Source organism: Coregonus lavaretus (genome assembly GCF_964263955.1).
Source record: "Coregonus lavaretus genome assembly, contig: HAP1_SCAFFOLD_389, whole genome shotgun sequence".
NCBI lineage: Eukaryota > Metazoa > Chordata > Actinopteri > Salmoniformes > Salmonidae > Coregonus > Coregonus lavaretus.
In genome coordinates, this window is record NW_028161567.1 from 271048 (window position 1) to 295336 (window position 24289).

Genomic DNA, 24289 nt, shown 5'->3' on the forward strand with positions numbered 1-24289 from the left:
GCTATGATTGGTTAAGACCACCCAGGTGGTGAGGTCATTCTAAGATGATCATGGCCAGAGACACATGGACATGCAAGTTATAGCTAGTTAATAAAGAGCTACGTTTATAAATATCCTGTCGTCCTGCATTTTATAATTTTGTACAAAGTGTACAAAACAAGACACGGGTTATCATTTAAAATCACATGATTAGTGTTCCAATGATGGGGACAGGCGTTTTTGATAGTTTACATTTAATTATGTTATGCTGAGTTGTGAGTATATTACCATTTATGAATTACTTCGTAAATTGCCTTAGTATGCTTTCAGTTGTAATTTACAGATATACTCACTTAATTTGACCAGTTTCTCACAACAGGAAAATAATCCTGCAGCAATAGGAGACGTGAATTATTATGTGGATTATAATGATTTACGTTTTTGTAGGGGTTGATACATTTTCCATTAGGGCAAATCAAGTCTGACATTTTTAAAGTGGAAATTACAAAATATAGATGCCTTTTAAAACCTTGAATAAACTACAACATTGCATTTGCTGCAGCAAATTAAGTGAAAACAACTGTAGACAAAACACATGATAATACTGGTGTTATGATGTTATGCAATTCTCTATGCTAGGCCTTTCATTTCATCATCCAATTACACTGAACAAAAATATAAAAGCAACATTTAAAGTCTTGGTCCCATGTTTCATAAACTGAAATAAAAGATCCCAGAAATGTTCCATACACACAAAAAGCTCATTTCTCTAAAATGTTGTGCACAAATTTGTTTACATCCCTGTTAGTGAGCATTTCTCCTTTGCCAAGATAACACAGTGCAATTGGCTGTTGCCAGAGATTTGAATGTTAATTTCTCTACCATAAGCCGCCTCCAATGTCATTTTAGAGAATTTGCCAGTACGTCCAACCGTCCTCACAACCGCAGACCACGTGTACGGCGTCGTGTGGGCGAGTGGTTTACTGATGTCAACGCTGTGAACAGAGTGCCCCATGGTGACGGTGGGGTTATGGTATGGGCAGGCATAAGCTACGGACAACGAACACAAATGCATTTTATCGATGGCAATTTGAATGTACAGAGATACGGTGACGAGATCCTGAGGCCCATTGTCGTGCCATTCATCTGCTGCCATCTCCTCATGTTTCAGCATGATAATGATAAAGTCGTAGGATCTGTACACAGTTCCTCAAAGCTGAAAATGTCCCAGTTCTTCCAATCGCCTGAATACTCACCAGACATGTCACTCATTGAGCACGTTCCCGCCAATATCCAGCAAGAGGACTGGGACAACATTCCACAGGCTACAATCAACAACTTCATCAAGTTTATGCGAAGGAGATGTGTCGCGCTGCATGAGGCAAATGGTGGTCACACCAGATACTGACTGGTTTTCTGATCCACACCCCTACATCTTTTTTAAAGGTATCTGTGACCAACAGATGTATATCTGTATTCCCAGACGTGAAATATATAGATTAGGGCCTAATTAATTTGTTTCAATTGACTGATTTCCTTGTAAACTACCCGCCCTCCAAGACACCTACAGCACCCGATGTCAAAGGAAGGCCAAAAAGATAATCAAGGACATCAACCACCCGAGCCACTGCCTGTTCACCCCGCTATCATCCAGAAGGCGAGGTCAGTAATTATTATTATTCTTATTTTTATTTATTTTTTAATTTACATTTAGCAGACGCTCTTATCCAGAGCGACTTACAGGAGCAATTAGGGTTAAGTGCCTTGCTCAAGGGCACATCGACAGATTTTTCACCTAGTCGGCTCGGGGATTAGAACCAGCGACCTTTCGGTTACTGGCACAACGCTCTTAACCACTAAGCTACCTGCCGCCCAGTACAGGTGCATCAAAGCTGGGACCGAGAGAATGAAATACAGCTTCTATCTCAAGGCCATCAGACTGTTAAATAGCCATCACTAGCACATTAGAGGCTGCTGCTGCCTATTGAAATTACTGGCCACTTTAAGAAATGGAACACTAGTCACTTTAATAATGTTTACATATCTTGCACTATATATACTGTATTCTATTCTATAATATTCTACTGCATCTTAGTCCATGCCGCTCTGTCATTGCTTATCCATATATGTATATATTCTTAAATTCCATTACCTTACTAGATTTGTGTGTATTGGGTGTATGTTGTGAAATTGTTAGATATTACTTGTTAGATATTACTGCACAAATCGGAGCTAGAAGCACAAGCGTTTCGCTACACCCGCAATAACATCTGCTAAACACGTGTATTACATTTACATTAACATTTTTGTCATTTAGCAGACGCTCTTATCAGAGCGAGACTTTGTATTTGATTTGATTTATATGAACTATAACTTAGTAGAATATTTGAAATTGTTGCATGTTGTTCAGTATCCACGACAATACAGTGACAAACCCACACAACACATTGAGGGCTTCCATAGTCCTGCAGTATACCAAGATGCTTCCGGGGTGTCAAACCTATCAGGCTATTTATTAAGTTCTCTGTTCCGTCTTCTGTCTACGTTCAGACCTCACTGTGTGACACAATGAATAAATGGATGGGGGAGTGCTGATATTTATTTATAGAATTCATTGTGGCAGAGGCTCTAAGCATTCTGGGGCAGCGTCAGCAATGGCACCCTATTCCCTACACAGCGCTTTACTTTTGATGGGTCCTGGTCAAACGTAGTGCGCTATGTAGGGAATAGGGTGCCGTTAATGTATGTGGAGTAGAGGCATTGTCCTTCTCTGCTCACTACAGTACTGTCAAGAAGCCTCTGATTCCAACACTGCATCGTACAGTAACACCAGCACTCACTGGAATGGCATGTAGGGACCTCCCATTCACAGTGTTTGGATCTGCCTCGCTCCCTAAGGCGGCCTGGCCTCTCCTGATTAAATGTTGATAATATAGATTTGATCTCATTAAATGATCATAATATGGGAATTGTCTGATTGTCCTCTAACAAATTCGCTTTGGGACAAGATACACTGCATGGCCAAAGGTATGTGAACACCTGCTCATTGAACATCTCATTCCAAAATCATGGGCATTAATGTGGAGTTGGTCCCCCCTTTGCTGCTATAACAGCCTCCACTCTTCTGGGAAGGCTTTCCACTAGATGTCGGTACATTGCTGCGGGGACTTGCTTCCATTCAGCCACAAGAGCATTAGTGAGGTCGGGCACTGATGTTGAGCGATTAGGCCTGGCTCGCAGTCGGCGTTCCAATTCATCCCAAAGGTGTTCGATGGAGTTGAGGTCAGGGATCTGTGCAGGCCAGTTAAGTTCTTCCACACCGATCTCGACAAACCATTTCTGTATGGACCTCGCTTTGTGCACGAGGGCATTGTCATGCTGAAACAGGAATGGGCCTTCCCCAAACTGTTGCCACAAAGTTGGAAGCACAGAATCGTCTAGAATGTCGTTGTATGCTGTAGCATTAAGATTTCCCTTCACTGGAACTAAGGAGCCTGAACCATGAAAAACAGCCCCATACCATTATTCCTCCTCCACCAAACTTTACAGTTGGCACTATGCATTGGGGCAGGTAGCGTTCTCCTGGCATCCACCAAACCCAGATTCATCCATCGGACTGCCAGATGGTAAAGCGTGCTTCATCACTCCAGAGAACTTGTTTCCACTGCTCCAGAGTCCAATGGCGGTGAGCTTTACACCACTCCAGCCAACACTTGGCATTGCGCATGGTAATCTTAGGCTTGTGTGCGGCTGCTCGGCCATGGAAACCCATTTCATGAAGTTCCGGACGAACAGTTCTTGTGCTGACGTTTCTTGCAGAGGCAGTTTGGAAATTTGACGAACTGACTTGTTGGAAAGGTGGCATCCTATGACGGTGCCACATTGAAAGTCAGTGTATGGGCTACTTCATTAAGGCCATTCTACTGCCGATGTCTATGGAGAGTGCATGGTTGTGTGCTCGATTGTATACACCTGTCAGCAACAGGCTGAACTAGCCGAATCCAGTAATTTGAAGGGGTGTCCACATACCTTTGGCCATGTAGTGTAGTTCTGATGGATTACATGAATATGTTTCACAGTAGACCGTAGGGGCACAGTAGTAGGCTTGCTGTTTGATTTGATCAATAATTGACCTTTGAACTCTCCTCTCACAGACATGCCTGAGGTTTTATCTAAACCAGACTGACCCCTTGGTGGTGCCTCTTAAACTACAGAAACTCCCAAGATGTCTTCATTTAAACATTCAAAACTCCACAAAATACAGTTGTGGGGCATTTTCGTCCTTTTCAACATATTCAATGTCAGTCGTTCCCACCTCGTTCAATATCAGCCCTTCCAAAACTGTTCAATATCAGCCCTTCCCAAACTGTTCAATATCAGCCCTTTCCAACCTTTTCAATGTCAGACGTTTCCCAACCAGTTATATATATTAGCCCCTCCCAACCTATCCAATGCAGATGCATAATCCTGGTGACTGACACCAGTGTTCTTATGGAGGAAGTGGAGAGTGTTGGTGCGGCAATCCATTCTGGCAGGGTATGTGATTGAACTCTCTCACCTGTATAAATAGTTCCTCTGTCAGATGGAAAAAGATGGCCATTACTTTACCATACAGTTGGCTATAGGGAATTAATAATAAAATAATCCGATATATTTGGGATTCAAGTCGTGATGACATGGCAGGAAAAACCCTCAGCTCTCACCTTTCTCATTTCTCCCCAATAAGAATGACCTCTGACCTCCGGCCGCTTCACTCATTTACTCTATTGTTTCTGAATGATTTATGACCCACATTCTCCACAAACAGTCAGTGGGGAAGTCAATACAAGTGGCTATTTTGTTGTTGGTAGTTTGTGTCCCTTATAGGTCCACCGTAGTGGGGGGGCTACATGTAGTCGTTTTCATATTTTGAGGTTAATAGAATAGCCGGTGTCATCCTAAATCTCCAAACTTCTTTATAAGTTATCTAGAAACTATACAGACTCAATGAAATACTCAATGAAATACTCTAAGTTCCTCAGTCAGTAAATGGACTGCCCATGTGGTACTGTTTTGAGCTGTTGACTTAAAAAACAGCTGAATAGTGTCAGAAATAAAAGTGAGTGAGTGTTGTGTGTGTGTGTGTGTTTCAGCATTAACACACTGATGTTGCGTGTGTGTGTGTGCGTGCGTGCTTATGTTAAAATACGTTTTAAGTGTTTAAAAATGCACACTGTATAACACCTTTTAAGTGTTAAAAGTTCTCATAAAACATTTGTCTTTTGAAAATATTGACAGAAGATGCTGATGCAACTGAAATTTTAGAATTTTGAAAACACACTCTGGTTTGCAGAAGTGGACAGGGGAGACTAATAAGTCAAACAGAGATAATGACTGAGGTAATTAAACAGCCTTTAAGTCAAACAGAGATAATGACTGAGGTGGTGCAGTGGTCTAAGGCATTTCATCGCAGTGCTAGCTGTGCCACTAGAGATCCAGGCTCTGTCGTAGCCGGCCGCGACCGGGAGACCCATGGGGCGGCGCACAATTGGCCCAGCGTCGTCCAGGGTATGGGAAGGAATGGCCGGCAGGGATGTAGCTCAGTTGGTAGAGCATGGCGTTTGCAACGCCAGGGTTGTGGGTTCGATTCCCACGGGGGGCCAGTATGAAAAAAACAAAAAAAACATAATGTATGCACTCACTAACTGTAAGTCGCTCTGGATAAGAGCGTCTGCTAAATGACTAAAATTTAACTAAAAAGTATTTAAGTCAAACAGAGATAATGACTGAGGTAATTAAACAGTATTAAAGTCAAACAGAGATAATGACTGAGGTAATTAAACAGTATTTAAGTCAAACAGAGATAATGACTGAGGTAATTAAACAGTATTTAAGTTAAACAGAGATAATAACTGAGGTAATTAAACAGTATTTAAGTCAAACAGAGATAATAACTGAGGTAATTAAACAGTATTTTAAGTCAAACAGAGATAATGACTGAGGTAATTAAACAGTCTTTTAAGTCAAACAGAGATAACGACTAAAGTAATTAAACAGCCTTTAAGTCAAACAGAGAGAATGACTGAGGTAATTAAACAGTACATTTACATTTACATTTTAGTCATTTAGCAGACGCTCTTAACCAGAGCGACTTACAGGAGCAATTAGGGTTAAGTGCCTTGCTCAAGGGCACATTAACGTCATTTAGCAGACGCTCTTAGCCAGAGCGACTCACAAATTGGTGCGTTCACCCTATAGCCAGTGGGATAACCACTTTACAATTTGGGGGGGGGAGTATTTAAGTCAAACAGAGATAATAACTGAGGTAATTAAACAGTATTTTAAGTTAAACAGAGATAACGACTAAAGTAATTAAACAGCCTTTAAGTCAAACAGAGAGAATGACTGAGGTAATTAAACAGCCTTTAAGTCAAACAGAGAGAATGACTGAGGTAATAAAACAACAGTCTTTAAGTCAAACAATTGGAGTTGCCGCTGGAGAGAGAGAATGACTGAGGTAATAAAATTCATGCAAATACACACACCCAAACTTGCAGTCCTGCCGCGCGTGACCTTTAAGTTCATGATGAAAAACAAATGTCAAGAGTCTAAGCGGGAGGAATGTTTCTGGCTTTGCTGGGGATTTGGTGTGTTGTCTGATACCGAGGACCACACATTAATTCAGCTTCACCGTCAATATCAGAGAGAGTTCGCCAGTTCAAATCCAGCACAATAACACATAAGACAGACATGATTTAGATGTGCTAAATAAGAGGGTAATAAGCCAATACAAAATAAATTTCACCTCCATCCGTAACTTTTTTTGTTGAAAAACAACACAATAACACCCAGTTTTATTTTTAAGGGCTGAGGCAAGCATACACGGGAATACTGATGCGTATTCCACCCAATGTACTCCCTGTCACAGCCACAGCCAGGTCACACCGGATCCACTTCAGTAGTCGACGTCTGTCCAGGTCCCCAGGACGTTGGGAGATGTCCTGAAATACTGTCCACTAGGGGCAACTTGAGCACCTATTACCATCTATTAGACTGGTGGCTTGCCGGGGTGTTGTGGATGGGAATAGAGAAAAGGCTTGAACAGCGTTCTCTGGCTCCCCAGGATCGCGGGTTCAATCCCAGTGACAGGGACTCGTATTATTTTTTATTTTTTACCCTATCTCACAATCCCTATCTCAAACCTTAACCCTTACCTTAACCATTCGGAATTAATGCCTAAAGTTAACCGTCGGACAAACATTGAATACTGAAGTGAGACCGTGAGATCTTGATGTACATCCATTTTCTTCAGTACCCTCAAGATGTGTACAGTAGAAGTGATTCAAAACATATTTCTCTAGATTGCATCATGAAAAACAGGCGAAGAGCTTTATTACAATGAGTTCACATATACAGTAGTCAGAGAGCAGCCCCCTTACATGCAGCCAGTCAGCCAGCCAGCCAGCCAGCCAGCCAGCCAGCCAGTCAGCCAGCCAGCCAGCCAGCCAGCCAGCCAGCCAGCCAGTCAGTCAGTCAGCCAGCCAGCCAGCCAGCCAGCCAGCCAGTCAGCCAGTCAGCCAGCCAGCCAGCCAGCCAGCCAGCCAGCCAGCCATCCAGCCATCCAACCATCCATCCAGCCAGTCAGCCAGTCAGCCAGCCATCCAGCTAGCCAGCCAGCCAGTCAGCCATCCAGCCATCCAGCCAGCCATCCAGCCAGCCAGCCAGCCAGCCAGCCAGCCAGCCACTCCACCTCCCGTGTCTTGCAGTTATTGTTTGTAAAGAAGCTGACATGATGGATGCTGCAGCTCTGTCAGGCCCTGGAACAGGCATCAGTGGACCTTTCCCCATCACATATCTATCATCCACCACAATGGAGATTAATAGGCCCCACTCCTATTCCTGGATTTTTCCAGGGCACTTGTGTCTTGACCCCCCCCCCCCCCCGTAAATAATTAGATCTCTTTGAGAATTGAGCTCTCCATCCACGGACAAGCTGCACTACTAGGTCTCTCTATAGGAATATGCCAATAGAAAAAGTCCCGTAAATTGGCTGGTCTATTGAACAATAACCAGAGTGGGCATATATACACAAAGGTCTATTAGTTAGTGAATTTCCACATGTTCCATCTCCAACTTAGTTATTTTGATGCATAGTAACATGGATAATAACAGGGCTATTGTTCACCGTGGCTGTCTACACTACAGCAACCATTCAACTAGCAGTATTAAAAGAGTAAAAGTGAACATGTTCATTTAAAAAAATAAAAAATAACCAAGCTTGTTAAACATGAATACTTAACTCTTCTGTTTATTAAACCCTATGCTTGCAGTTTTTTGTTTTTTTTGTTTCCTTGTTTTTTTTTGTTTTTCGGGAGTGGGGGGCGGGGGTGGGGGGGGGGGGGGGGGTCGCCTTCTTTCGTTCCCAGATCCAAATCTACATAGGAAAGTACACTCCTAATTGGGATGTAAGGTTCTATTCTCTTCATGCAATTAATAGCAGACGGCTAGTTCTGGTAGTTCCTTAGTAGGTATTTGTGAATCTGTGTCAGAACTTGTGTACCAAGAGATGTACTACAGAGCATCATATTATCAAAGACTCAAGCTCTGGGGGTCTTGCGGATATTTATATTTTTTTCATAATAGAGTTTTTACATGACTATATGAGGCACATTTGTTCCTTTATACTTTCAAAGCATTCCGTGATCTGTTTTGCTAAACAGTGTGCTACAAAACAGCTGAATGGGCATTTGTAAAGTATTGATATTAGTGTGATTGTTCTGCAAGTCAGGAGAACTTCAAGGCTTTGCGTAAACTGTTTGTTGTGTAGTAGAACTGTGTGTTGTGTAGTAGAACTGTTTGTTGTGTAGAACTGTTTGTTGTGTAGAACTGTTTGTTGTGTAGAACTGTTTGTTGTGTAGAACTGTTTGTTGTGTAGAACTGTTTGTTGTGTAGAACTGTTTGTTGTGTAGTAGAACTGTTTGTTGTGTAGTAGAACTGTGTGTTGTATAGAACTGTGTGTTGTGTAGTAGAACTGTTTGTTGTGTAGAACTGTTTGTTGTGTAGAACTGTTTGTTGTGTAGAACTGTTTGTTGTGTAGAACTGTTTGTTGTGTAGAACTGTGTGTTGTGTAGTAGAACTGTGTGTTGTGTAGAACTGTTTGTTGTGTAGTAGAACTGTTTGTTGTGTAGTAGAACTGTGTGTTGTGTAGAACTGTTTGTTGTGTAGTAGAACTGTGTGTTGTGTAGAACTGTTTGTTGTGTAGTAGAACTGTTTGTTGTGTAGAACTGTTTGTTGTGTAGTAGAACTGTGTGTTGTGTAGAACTGTGTGTTGTGTAGTAGAACTGTGTGTTGTGTAGAACTGTGTGTTGTGTAGTAGAACTGTTTGTTGTGTAGAACTGTTTGTTGTGTAGAACTGTTTGTTGTGTAGTAGAACTGTGTGTTGTGTAGAACTGTGTGTTGTGTAGTAGAACTGTTTGTTGTGTAGAACTGTTTGTTGTGTAGAACTGTTTGTTGTGTAGAACTGTTTGTTGTGTAGTAGAACTGTTTGTTGTGTAGTAGAACTGTTTGTTGTGTAGTACTGTGTGTTGTGTAGAACTGTTTGTTGTGTAGAGCTGTGTGTTGTGTAGAACTGTTTGTTGTGTAGTAGAACTGTTTGTTGTGTAGAACTGTGTGTTGTGTAGAACTGTTTGTTGTGTAGAACTGTTTGTTGTGTAGTAGAACTGTTTGTTGTGTAGTAGAACTGTGTGTTGTGTAGTAGAACTGTTTGTTGTGTAGAGCTGTGTGTTGTGTAGAACTGTTTGTTGTGTAGTAGAACTGTTTGTTGTGTAGAACTGTGTGTTGTGTAGAACTGTTTGTTGTGTAGAACTGTTTGTTGTGTAGAACTGTTTGTTGTGTAGTAGAACTGTTTGTTGTGTAGTAGAACTGTTTGTTGTGTAGTAGAACTGTTTGTTGTGTAGAGCTGTGTGTTGTGTAGAACTGTTTGTTGTGTAGAACTGTTTGTTGTGTAGTAGAACTGTTTGTTGTGTAGTAGAACTGTTTGTTGTGTAGTAGAACTGTTTGTTGTGTAGAGCTGTGTGTTGTGTAGAACTGTTTGTTGTGTAGAACTGTTTGTTGTGTAGAACTGTTTGTTGTGTAGTAGAACTGTTTGTTGTGTAGTAGAACTGTTTGTTGTGTAGTAGAACTGTTTGTTGTGTAGTAGAACTGTGTGTTGTGTAGTAGAACTGTCTGTTGTGTAGAACTGTTTGTTGTGTACTAGAACTGTTTGTTGTGTAGAACTGTTTGTTGTGTAGTAGAACTGTGTGTTGTGTACTAGAACTGTTTGCTGTGTAGTAGAACTGTGTGTTGTGTAGTAGAACTGTTTGTTGTGTAGTAGAACTGTGTGTTGTGTACTAGAACTGTTTGTTGTGTAGTAGAACTGTGTGTTGTGTACTAGAACTGTTTGTTGTGTAGTAGAACTGTGTGTTGTGTAGTAGAACTGTTTGTTGTGTAGTAGAACTGTTTGTTGTGTAGTAGAACTGTTTGTTGTGTAGTAGAACTGTTTGTTGTGTAGAACTGTTTGTTGTGTAGTAGAACTGTTTGTTGTGTAGAACTGTTTGTTGTGTAGTACTGTTTGTTGTGTTGTAGGACTGTGTATTAATGGTCTTTGTTCTTTGAGCCTGGTCATGGCTTAGGTCAATCGAGGTGAATGGGTTAAATATTAAGGAAATTATGGATGTCAGAAGAGAATACTTTCCTCAGTGCCGATCATTTTCTGTATTGTGCTAAAAAGGGGTCAGCTTCATAGCTAACAATAAAACTTGACTTATCCTAGCCACGTCCACTTTGATACACTAAACTACTCTATCCATCGATCTGTCACATGTTGCTGTAGTACTTAGTTCTTCCCCTCTTAGTAATCAGCAGAAACAACACTCCTGCATTGCTGATACATCTGACTAAATACAATAACAGACAGTTGTGTAAATTATAGATGTCCCATCAATGCACAGCAACCTGAAGAAGAATCAGACCCGCTTGTCAAAGAGAGGCTTGCTTTATTAGATGATGCAATAACCTCCAAATTATATTTATTGTAGCTGGGAGGTAAATTATTGCTTTAATGTAATAGCGTTTGATATTTAAAGATAGACCTGTTATAATTTAGGTGGTAGCGCTTTTGAAATTAAGTTGCAGCAATTCCAATAATTTTTTTTTGTGATAATGCATTCCAAGTGCAATATTCTTTTATTGTATTTTTCTGGTTGCCAGTTAAATGATAATCTGTCGGGGTTAGCTTCTGTGTCACCTTTGTGATGGAATCAGTTAGATGTTTTATATTACTGAGGAATTTACCTTGAGATAATAATACATTTTGTCCCGATAAGTCATTCAGTTTGTTGCACTTATTGGTTTCATTAATGTTGGACCTCGCAGGCTGACTGCTGGGCTATCCCCTGTAGGAACATGTCATTATGTCATGTTGCTCCACAACTACCAATATGTTGAGAGTTACCAGAGCCCTACACCACCTAGCACTAGAAACGCTCATGTCCACAATTGTCCATGCCAAGAATGGGTTATAGAGTACTCATCATTACAACCAGCTGTAAAGGATAGATATTGAGTTAGTTAACTTTCCACCAAACGTAAGCCAATAGCCAGTGAGGCGGTTACATTTTGAAGAGCTAAAAGTAGATTGGAATATTTTTTTTTACAAGCGCCTTGTTGAAATCATTTGGGTCTAGGGTGTCATTTCCAGGAAGTGCTTACAGTTCTTTGCCAAATGACCAGTAAGTTTGGTGAGCTCCTAAAGCCTTCTCACAGCAGATTTCCTACTTTCCTACAAGGGCCTATCCATATGTGGCTGCTGTCTGTTGGCTGCCAGCTTTGCCAGCCTCAGTAACACGACTGGCATGGATCTACCTCACAGACAACTGTGGGAGTTTAATTGACGTAAAATGAACGAGTGAAAAAAATAAAAAATAGAAACCAACACAAACCGACATTAGCTGTTACTTTGTATATGGACTGGTTGGATGTTCTATTGCTGCTTTGAGTATTACATTCCCTCTGTCACCAGCTTCTACCGCTTTACTCTTACATTAGATGATTGAATGGAGAATAGCAGTGAAGAAATTACTATTTAAATGTGTGTTGGAGAATATTGCCACCCGTGGACAGCTAAGAACAGTATTAATAAGAACGCTATTGTTAATAACTGAGAGATGATACTCAGATGAAGAGGGAAACGTAATGTTTTCCAGCTACTGTACCCATTGACTGGAACGTTAATGTTTTCCAGCTACTGTACCCATTGACTGGAACGTTAATGTTTTCCAGCTACTGACTGTAACCATTGACTGTAACCTTAATGTTTTTTTACCTACTGTACCCATTGACTGTAATGTTAATGTTTTTCCATCTACTGTACCCATTGACTGTAACGTTAATGCTTTTCACCTACGTTATGTTATGTTGGGTCTCAGGAGGATAATGGGATACAATATTGATAAAAATTTACTGATAAATCCACCGTCAACATTCCCAAAATATTATATCAGTTATGTTTCCACCCAGTTAAGCCCCTCTAAACATTAAGAGTTGGTTTGTATCAGTTATACTTAACACCCAGCTCCTCCCAACATTATTTGGTGCGAAGACAAAGAGTGATTGTCTGAAGTGAGGAGTGGAAGTACATGCTGTTGGCTGGACCAAGGCATCTCCTCCACTGCAGGAAGAAGACCGGTTTGGTCTGCCAGCTGCCTTCTGCCACTCAGTGTGGTGTTGCTTGAGCTAAGAGGCCCCAGCCGGGCATCGTGCCATGAAGCCCTAAGCCGCCTTTAACTCACTATTGTTCCTGCTTTGAAAGAAAGTCTGTTGACCTTAGATAGAGAAAGGGATTTTCAAGTGAATGAAATGAAGCCTGTTATTTGATGTGTTTTTTTCTGAGACTTGACCCATGTATTCGCGGCGCCGTTTGGACGCCATTGTATTTTTTTTTGGGGTATGATCTTGAAGAGCACCCAAGGATTTTCGACAGGGGTTGTTGTTCCAAAGAATGGGGTAGAAATGTGACATTCTAGAATTGTCAGTGGGGGCTATGGTTCAAACTATTCAAATGAGTAAAATGTCAAGTGTTTGGCTCTTAACATTTTGGTACTCATAACCCGGCCCTTTCTTTCTGTTGGCCTGAATTTTCCCAAAACCTGAGCTGAAGGCAGTGAAGTATGGACTGTCTCCAAAAGTCTGCCGCTTTTTCAGAGTTTACAAGAAACAAATAATTATCAATAAATGTCTCTGGAGATGAAAACACAAAAAAACACAGTAAAAATGTGCAGTCAGGTTATTTCCTACATCTATTTTGGTCATCAAAGAAGCCATGCATTAGTGCTGTTGTTAAGAACAATAAAACACTCCCAAAGGATGAACACTCAGAGGAGATAATACAGGGGGCAGGAAAGTTCCCATATACAGTACGTCCACACCAACTGACAATGGTAAATATAACAGTTGTCTTCATGTAAGGGAATTTGCAAAGGACCGACACAGTACAATACAATATGATGGCTTGGCAGAAAAGCATTCATATTATTTTTTATGTATAAAAATTTGTTTTATGTTGTTTTTTTTGTCTCACTACTAGACTTATTTGCTCTGTAGGTAACTTAAAGTCATAACTTCAATATACTTTCTATTTGGATATGATTGTGTTTTGTTCTAAACATCCAGTTTTCCTTGATCAGAACCTTACGGTACCATACTAGGGACACCCCCCCGAAGAACTAAGTGCTCAGAAAGTCACGTTCCGTCTTTCCCTTAACCCTCTGAAGGACAGCTCTACACCCATGGGGTATGAACACGGTGCGCACAACAACCAATTCAAGACGAGGATGCTATGCTATGCGCTGTGGATGATGAGAAGGGCTCGGGAAAAAAGATTTGATTAATAAAAAGTATGAAATTTACAGGCTGAAAATAATCTATAGATGTGATGGAGTGGAACCGTTCTCATCAAACTGTGGAAATTTTGCAGATCCCTGAAGAACTGCAGCTAGGCAGTAGCTCCATCCGTGCAAATATGTGGTTCTCTGGAACAGAGATTTGAGCTCCAAAGGAGAAATTTGATGGCACACGCAATGAGTGTCACAAACCTAATTTCGACATCTAAGAGTAGATTGAATACTGCCATGCACTTTGGGTAATTTAAATGGCTTTGGATTGCCATTTTATCCCCTACCTTTTACTCCCTGGTGCATCCCAACCCAACGTTGATGAGAAATCTATGATAATTACATGCAATGGCAACATTAACTCATTTTGAAATGCATTTGTAAGTTTCAAATGGGAGTCTGCTTTTCAAAAGTTAAACGTTTTTATTTATTTATTTTTGCTTTCGTAAAAGCATACATCTGACAAACTTTTCCATTCAAAGGTTTTACCACTTATCAGTAAGTGACTCATCACTGTTGAATTACTAGACAACAGTCCAACCTGATTGGTCGATGAGACCAGCAGCCCATGTCACTGTCACAAGAAGAGGAACAATTGTATCCATTGACAGTCTGTTAAATAAATCAGTGTACAGTATATACCCTCCCCATGTTATATATATTTGGACAGTGAAGTTAAAATATTTAATTTGGCTCTATACTCCAGCATTTCCCAGCATCTATACTTGAACATGCTGCAAATGCATTCAACTATTGTGTAGAGTCACAGGCTTGATGTAGTCATTGTACGCTAGGAATATGGGACCAAATACTACATATTTGACTAAATGTAATACACTAAGTGAATTTGTCCAAATATTTATTTCACCTTCAAATGGAGGGACTAGATACATACAGTGCTATCATTTCTAAATGGTAAAACAGGTATGAAAATACCATCAAATAAAAGGTGACATAATATACTGTCACCTCATATAAAACATGTCATCTCAAATCCAAAAGGCTGGAGTATAAAGCCAAGTTAAAAGTTGTAGCTTCACTGTCAGAATAATTACTGTATGTAGGAGAGTGTACATTCTTTACAACTCAGGTTCTTGTGTTCATTCATTTGCATGTTATTTCAGTGTCAACAAAAATAAATACCTTGAGGATACCTTTATTGTAATTCCGGACTGTTCAGTCAGATCAAGTTTTTCTTAGGTGGAAATAAAAGCAGTGTCTTCAGCGACCCTCTAATACTCAGACACCCATAACAAGTCCACAGCCAACCGCTAGCTGGATTACCCACATCTGACAAGAATACTCGGCGCTGTCAGATTTAGTGAAGTGGGGGGAAATCCGATGGTGTAATTGACAACATGTTGAGCTGCTGAGAGACTAATCATTGGAGATCACTCCTCTCTCTTCCATGTTAGGAACCCCGTAAGCCCCATGCACAATGGCTGGAGGGCAGATTTAACAGTGGGGCTGAAATGTAACCCTTATTAGCTAGATGGGCTCACGTTAAGGCTTTTAAAGACCATAAGATCAATCCTCTGCAAAATATCAACCAGCTGAATACTAAGTTGAGGTAAACAGGCAACTCAAACCTCCAACCCAAATCTCCCACCGATATCAATGCAGTCAACGGTTTAGGCAAAAATGTCGATTTAAGGCCAAATGAGAGCATTTAGGATTAGTAGTGCAGAATCCTCTACTATAGAAACACCTTCTAGACAAGACTCCTCTAGGATTAGTAGTGCAGAATCCTCTACTATAGAAACACCTTCTAGACAAGACTCCTCTAGGATTAGTAGTGCAGAATCCTCTACTATAGAAACACCTTCTAGACAAGACTCCTCTAGGATTAGTAGTGCAGAATCCTCTACTATAGAAACACCTTCTAGACAAGACTCCTCTAGGATTAGTAGTGCAGAATCCTCTACTATAGAAACACCTTCTAGACAAGACTCCTCTAGGATCAGTAGTGCAGAATCCTCTACTATAGAAACACCTTCTAGACAAGACTCCTCTAGGATTAGTAGTGCAGAATCCTCTACTATAGAAACACCTTCTAGACAAGACTCCTCCAGGATTAGTAGTGCAGAATCCTCTACTATAGAAACACCTTCTAGACAAGACTCCTCTAGGATTAGTAGTGCAGAACCCTCTACTATAGAAACACCTTCTGGACAAGACTCTTCTAGGATTAGTAGAGCAGAATCCTCTACTATAGAAACACCTTCTAGACAAGACTAATCTTCATATTCCTCCTATTGAGTGGTTTGTTTATGTTTTACGGTTCCAGCAAGACAATGCAAATATGATTAATGATTTGGATCTCAGTAGATCCTTTCTGAATTTAATATGCTTTGCTATTCCTTTTGGAAGCTCCAGCTATTTCAGAAAGCCAGTCTTGATTGTATTGGAATATAATGACATATACTGGACTCGAATAAGGATCAAACGGTCCAACACTGAACTAGTAACCCTACAGGTAACACGTTCTACAATTGTTTGTTGTCTCAAGTTTTTTACACGTAGCCTAGTTAGAATTAGTGCACATAACTGATACACTAGCCACCGAATGACATTCTGACACAGCTAGTTGTCAGCCATATTCAGATTTATGCGGAATCAGCTAACCTATCACTCCTACTATATCCACCAATAGGAAACCAAGAAAGGTTGAATTATGAGTTCAGCTTCGGACTAATAAAGGTCACTTGTTAAAAAAAAGGTATTGGTTGACATTATGTGGGGTCAGGTAACTCTATCAATCATTATTCAACCATCGTCAGCTAAAATTCAGAATTCCTTAATAGCTATATTCTGAACATTTAATGTAAAAAAGGCTATTTTCAATTTTTCTAATGCATAGAGATGGCAGAAAATGTGAGCACGCTTAAAGCAACACTATATCTGGTTTTTAAACACGGAATTTAAAAGCTATATTGCAGTATTAAATAATGTATTTCTCTGTCCTGGAAATGCATTTATCACAGTAGTGATGCCACACAAATCACTGCTATATCACACTGCTATGTCCCTGGTCAAATTTGGCTGGAGGCAAGTGATATCTTCCAGTCAACACTATATGAAGACCATATCTTAAAATGATAGATCACCTCATTTTGTTCTGACAGAGGTCTTTTCCTCTACAAACATCTGCCATTGAAACTCACACTAATACACTGAAGAAGGAGCAGTGGAGATTTGACAAACTGATTACCAAGAGATTTGACAAACCGATTATAAAGATCCATTATGTGGAGTGGCACTCATTAGCTGAATTGATTATGTTTTGTAAACTCCCATGATTGAGAGTATGGAGTGTACGTACCAATCAGTGATTTGGTTTACAGGTTATTTTTCTGATGTTTGACAATTTGAGGACATTTTAGATATGACAACATACATCCTCTGTAGCACAGAGAGAACAATAGGTACATTCTTGGGAGGGTTAGCTCACATGGAATGTAAAATGAGGACCACTTACCATTTAGAAAGCCATGAACCTACAGCATGTATCTCAGTCAACTTACCTTCTAAAATAAGAGTTAATAACACACAGATATATAGTATGGTTCTTTCTTACTGAATTCTATCTATACTGTATTGCATCTCATGTGTATTGTATTAAAACAAGTACTATTTAATGATGACGTGTTTATTGTACTAAAACAAGTACTATTTCATGATGATATGTGTTTATTGTACTAAAACAAGTACTATTTCATGATGATATGTGTTTATTGTACTAAAACAAGTACTATTTCATGATGACGTGTTTATTGTACTAAAACAAGTACTATTTCATGATGATATGTGTTTATTGTACTTTTCTTTTTTTGGTCATTTTAGCAGACGCTCTTCTCCAGAGCGACTTACAGAATGTGTTTATTACATTAACACATTCAGTGTATAGCAGATATTACACAGCACTGTACTGTAGCTCTGTACTGTAGCTCTCTGTCCTGTAGCTCTGTACTGTAGCTCTGTACTGTAGCTCTGTACTGTATCTCTCTGTACTGTAGCTCTGTACTGTAGCTCTGTACTGTAGCTCTCTATACTGTATCTCTCTGTACTGTAGCTCTGTACTGTAGCTCTGTACTGTAGCTCTGTACTGTAGCTCTGTACTGTAGCTCTCTGTACTGTAGCTCTGTACTGTAGCTCTGTACTGTAGCTCTCTGTACTGTAGCTCTGTACTGTAGCTCTCTGTACTGTAGCTCTGTACTGTAGCTCTGTACTGTAGCTCTCTGTACTGTAGCTCTGTACTGTAGCTCTCTGTACTGTAGCTCTGTACTGTAGCTCTGTACTGTAGCTCTCTGTACTGTAGCTCTGTACTGTAGCTCTCTGTACTGTAGCTCTGTACTGTAGCTCTGTACTGTAGCTCTCTGTACTGTAGCTCTGTACTGTAGCTCTGTACTGTAGCTCTCTGTACTGTAACTCTGTACTGTAGCTCTGAACTGTAGCTCTGTACTGTAGCTCTGTACTGTAGCGCTGTACTGTAGCTCTGTACTGTAGCTCTCTGTACTGTAGCTCTGCACTGTAGCTCTCTGTACTGTAACTATCTGTACTGTAGCTCTGTACTGTAGCTCTGTACTGTAGCTCTGTACTGTAGCTCTGTACTGTAGCTCTCTGTACTGTAGCTCTCTGTACTGTAACTATCTGTACTGTAGCTCTGTACTGTAGCTCTGTACTGTAGCTCTCTGTACTGTAGCTCTGTACTGTAGCTCTCTGTACTGTAACGATCTGTACTGTAGCTCTGTACTGTAGCTCTGTACTGTAGCTCTGTATTGTAGCACTATGTACTGTAGCTCTGTACTGTAGCTCTATGTACTGTAGCTCTGTACTGTAGCTCTGTACTGTAGCTCTGTACTGTAGCTCTCTGTACTGTAGATGTATGTTCTGTAGCTCTGTACTGTAGCTCTGTACTGTAGCTCTCTGTACTGTAGCTCTGTACTGTAGATGTCTGTTCTGTAGCTCTGTACTGTAGCTCTGTACTGTAGCTCTGTACTGTAGCTCTGTACTGTAGCTCTGTACTGTAGCTCTCTGTACTGTAGCTCTCTGTACTGTAGATGTCTGTTCTGTTGAGCTGTACTGTAGCTCTGTACTGTAGCTCTGTACTGTAGCTCTGTACTGCAGATGTCTGTTCTGTAGCTCTGTACTGTAGCTCTGTACTGTAGCTCTGTACTGTATCTCTGTACTGTAGCTCTGTTATGTAGCTCTGTCCTGTAGCTCTCTGTACTGTAGCTCTGTTATGTAGCTCTCTGTACTGTAGCTCTGTACTGTAGCTCTGTAATGTAGCTCTCTGTACTGTAGCTCTGTAATGTAGCTCTCTGTACTGTAGCTCTGTTATGTAGCTCTCTGTACTGTAGCTCTGTACTGTAACTCTGTTATGTAGCTCTATGTACTGTAGTTATGTAATGTAGCTCTCTGTACTGTAGCTCTGTACTGTAGCTCTGTACTGTAGCTCTCTGTACTGTAGTTATCTGTAATGTAGCTCTGTACTGTAGCTCTCTGTACTGTAGCTCTCCGTACTGTAGTTATGTAATGTAGCTCTCTGTACTGTATCTCTCTGTACTGTAGCTCTGTAATGTAGCTCTCTGTACTGTAGCTCTGTAATGTAGCTCTGTACTGTAGCTCTGTACTGTAGCTCTCTGTACTGTAGCTCTGTACTGTAGCTCTCTGTACTGTAACTATCTGTACTGTAGCTCTGTACTGTAGCTCTGTACTGTAGCTCTATGTACTGTAGCTGTGTAATGTAGCTCTGTACTGTAGCTCTGTACTGTAGCTCTATGTACTGTAGCTCTGTACTGTACCTCTGTACTGTAGCTCTCTGTACTGTAGCTCTGTACTGTAGATGTCTGTTCTGTAGCTCTGTCCTGTAGCTCTGTACTGTAGCTCTGTACTGTAGCTCTCTGTACTGTAGCTCTCTGTACTGTAGATGTCTGTTCTGTAGCTCTGTACTGTAGCTCTGTACTGTAGCTCTGTACTGTAGCTCTGTACTCTATCTCTGTACTGTAGCTCTGTTATGTAGCTCTGTTCTGTAGCTCTATGTACTGTAGCTCTGTAATGTAGCTCTGTACTGTAGCTCTGTACTGTAGCTCTATGTACTGTAGCTATGTACTGTAGCTATGTACTGTAGCTCTGTACTGTAGCTCTCTGTACTGTAGATGTCTGTTCTGTAGCTCTGTACTGTAGCTCTGTACTGTAGCTCTCTGTACTGTAGCTCTGTACTGTAGATGTCTGTTCTGTAGCTCTGTACTGTAGCTCTGTACTGTAGCTCTGTACTGTAGCTCTGTACTGTAGATCTCTGTACTGTAGCTCTCTGTACTGTAGATGTCTGTTCTGTATCTCTGTACTGTAGCGCTGTACTGTAGCTCTGTACTGTATCTCTGTACTGTAGCTCTGTTATGTAGCTCTGTTCTGTAGCTCTCTGTACTGTAGCTCTGTTATGTAGCTCTCTGTACTGTAGCTCTGTACTGTAGCTCTGTACTGTAGCTCTGTAATGTAGCTCTCTGTACTGTAGCTCTGTACTGTAGCTCTGTACTGTAGTTATCTGTAATGTAGCTCTCTGTACTGTAGCTCTGTACTGTAGCTCTGTACTGTAGTTATCTGTAATGTAGCTCTCTGTACTGTAGCTCTGTACTGTAGCTCTCTGTACTGTAGTTATCTGTAATGTAGCTCTCTGTACTGTAGCTCTGTACTGTAGCTCTGTACTGTAGTTATCTGTAATGTAGCTCTCTGTACTGTAGCTCTGTACTGTAGCTCTCTGTACTGTAGTTATCTGTAATGTAGCTCTCTGTACTGTAACTCTGTTATGTAGCTCTCTGTACTGTAGCTCTCTGTACTGTAGTTATCTGTAATGTAGCTCTCTGTACTGTAACTCTGTAATGTAGCTCTCTGTACTGTAACTCTGTACTGTAACTCTGTAATGTAGCTCTCTGTACTGTAGCTCTGTACTGTAGGTCTGTACTGTAGCTCTGTACTGTAGCTCTCTGTACTGTAGTTCTGTACTGTAGCTCTGTATTGTAACTCTCTAAACTGTAGCTCTCTTTATTGTAACTCTCTAAACTGTAGCTCTGTGTACTGTAGCTCTGTACTGTAGCTCTGTGTTCATAACTTTACTGATAGCATCAAGGGTGTCAGTAATAAACTACCCAGCATTTAATGAGAGCCCTGAAGGCAATATAAGGATGAATTTATTACCCCTCAACAACATAATCTGCAGGGCTACATTCCCTCGGCTTGACTCACTTATGTACTGGCTTCTCATTGCTTTAGTGGCTGTTGAAAAATGTCAATTTTTTTGTTTACGTGTGTACAGACAGTTTGACATATGGCATGTCCCGTTTGCAAATGAGATACAGACACATTACATATTGGCAGCGAGAGAGTGAGAACAGAAAACCTGACTGAACCCCGTTCCCTCTCTCTTGTCTCATGTGAAAAATGTTAAAGCCTGGAAGAAACCCCACTAAGACATATTTTGCGTGGGGGATATTATTTTCCAATATTCCGATCAATTTGTCTGTCATCCAGGCAGGCGGGCGGTGAAGTGGAAGGGCCAGCAAAAGCAATTTAGCAGGTAAGGTTCTACATAGAACTGTTTCATGAGCCGTTAGGCAGATTCTGTATCAGACGCAGAGTCGTTTGATTTCCTGGTAGTGTTGAGAAGTGCTGCTGTTATCAGTCATCCTGGGGTCTATGGGGGGATGGCTTCGATGCCACTCTACTTTCTGCTCTCAGTCTATATATTTGGTTGTTTTCTCTGCAGAACGTGACACGTTGATACTTAAACGATGCGCAAATTACTCTCTCGCCACACTTACGAAGAAAGAGACTCGCTGGAACCCAAGTCACGTCATTACGTTGCTTACACACTGCAGACGTAAAAACGTGTCGTCAGAGACCCCCCGTGGAACTGCTTATCTTCAAATGGTGGGTTTCATCAACTACTTCATGCTGCATCTTCCATTGACAGATGATGATTCCTACCCCTCGAGTTCATGCAATACTTATTGTGACTTTCAATGACCAAGGCTGCTATTGAAGATGGCTTATCTTCTCATTACGCAGAGACATTTAGGCCTTCCAGAAGCCGTTGCTAAACCTGCTTAGTTTGTTAAGAAATTAACATAGAGCTAATTTTAATATCCATTTCAAATTGGGTTGAAATCATGTATATTTAAAAACAAACAAAAAATCATAAGTAGTACTGTACATATTTAAGAACTGTGCAATGTCTGATATCCTTGTGATTTGAACAGATTGATGTTTACCATAAGAACAATCATACTTCATGCTGAACAGCACAGTGATTACACATTATGTTTGGAGTTTGAGGTTGTAAATCAAACTTTACCCCTTTAAACATGGCAGTATAACCACAAGTATGAAAACGCTCAGGGAATTAACAAGAATGATCCTATTGAACAGATACATGCCTGCTTGGGCATGTCGGCATATGCATATGAACATAAAATGGATAAACAGCTTTGGCATTTGCATATAAATATAAACAATTAATTTGTGTATCTGTAGTCCTGTCATACATGCATTGTGCTATCAGCTTACATTTCTAAGTGGCAGAAACCAAAAAATAATCATTATTTCTTATACGGTGAGTGCCTGGCTTTTTGTTTGACACAAATCCTTATAAAAACTGCTCCTGATTTCATGCACATTGTTTTTTAGTTAATGATTTTCAGCTGTTTGTTGTTCCTCTGATAGCATGAGAATGTACCATATGCTCAGCCAAAAGAAAAAAAAATGATTAGCAAATGAAATTCTGGACAGCTGTCTGACTGAAAGCGTTTGCTTGATAGCATTCTGCTATCATAATTAGCTTAAGCATTGGGTTAATTAACTTTCTACCTGGATATGCATAATAATGGAAAACTGTGAATAACGCCAAGAAGCTTCCCCATTAAATCAACAACATTGCAGGCCCTTTTTATTTGGTATTTCGAGAGCATATTAGAATTTCAAGAGTGATTAATCCGGGTGAATATTGTCACATTCTGTAGATTTTATTTGCAAGGACCAGATAGATCAACCTGAAACAATTGGAAGCTATTATATGGCAGGAACAGCCTTTTCAAATCGTAATTAAACTTCCTGAAAGCAAATTACTGATTTAAAATGCTTTTGTTGGCTTTGGGTATCAGGTTTGCTGGCAGGGTTGTAAAGGAGGGAGCTACAAAGGGGTGATGGAAATTCCACTTCAAACTCTAAAATAGGAAAAGTGTCAAATTGAAATATGGTTAAGTGGTCCAATAATTAATTCCTTTGTGAACAGTCTGAAATGCTGTGTTGGATTGTATTTTAACATGGTGTTATTTTTGAATGACAAGCCAGTGTCTTTACTTTCTAGAAAAAAAGGGGAATATAACTGGGAATACGGTATATAGGACACTCTTAGAAAAAAAAGGTGCTATCTAGAATAGGATAACCCTTTGAATAACCCTTTTTGGTTCCAGGTGGAACCATTTTTGTTCCATTTAGAATCCCTTCCACAGAGGGTTCTACATGAAACCCAAAAGGGTTCTACCTGGAACCAAAAAGGGTTCTACCTGGAACCAAAAAGGGTTCTCCTATGCGGACAGCCTAAGAACCCTTTTGGAACCTTTTTTTTCTAAGAGTGTAGCATAGTATGTTCATTTACCTTTCATATGTTCGATACCCTCCATTTGTCTGTCAACAATCTGAATTGTAACATTGAGGTGAGGGGTTTATGTTCTCCCCTTCCTCAGTCAGCATTCATAGAGATGCAACGAGCAAGGAACAGCCTGTTTCATCGTTGTTCAGTCTGAACTCAGAGAGCTCTCACAGCGGCTTTCACAGACGGGTAAACCCAGTGTGCTGGATCCGGAGCAAACTATTTATTTTTGGACCACTGTGGTTTGTAAATCAATGTTCTGGTAGTACCGAAGTTCTAAAGAGATGACTCTGCTCTGGTTCCCCTACTCTTGTTGTCATGATTTACCAAAGCACCCATTAAATGATCTTTATGGTAGGGGTCCACTGTGGGTCTGGGGAGAAGGCAGCCTAGCGTAGGGGACTGTGAATTAGAAGTAAAAACCGTAGTTTACATTTCCCCAAGCACCAGAGAGCATAGCACTTTATTCTGGGAAACGTCATGCTGGCGACTGGAGTCACACACAAAGAGCACAATATCCTGGGAAAATATAGCAATGCACCCCTTTCTCTCCCCACAAAATGATATGTTCTGACATGCATGCCATTGGACAGGGAGGGACAATATTTGGAGTGCAATACATTTAGATTTTCCTCTGGAGATGTTAATTGTTCTGCTCAGTTGGTAGAGCATGGCTCTTGCAACGCCAAGGGTTGTGGGTTCGTTTCCCATGGGGGGCCAGTTTGAAAATGTATGCACTCACTAACTGTAAGTCGCT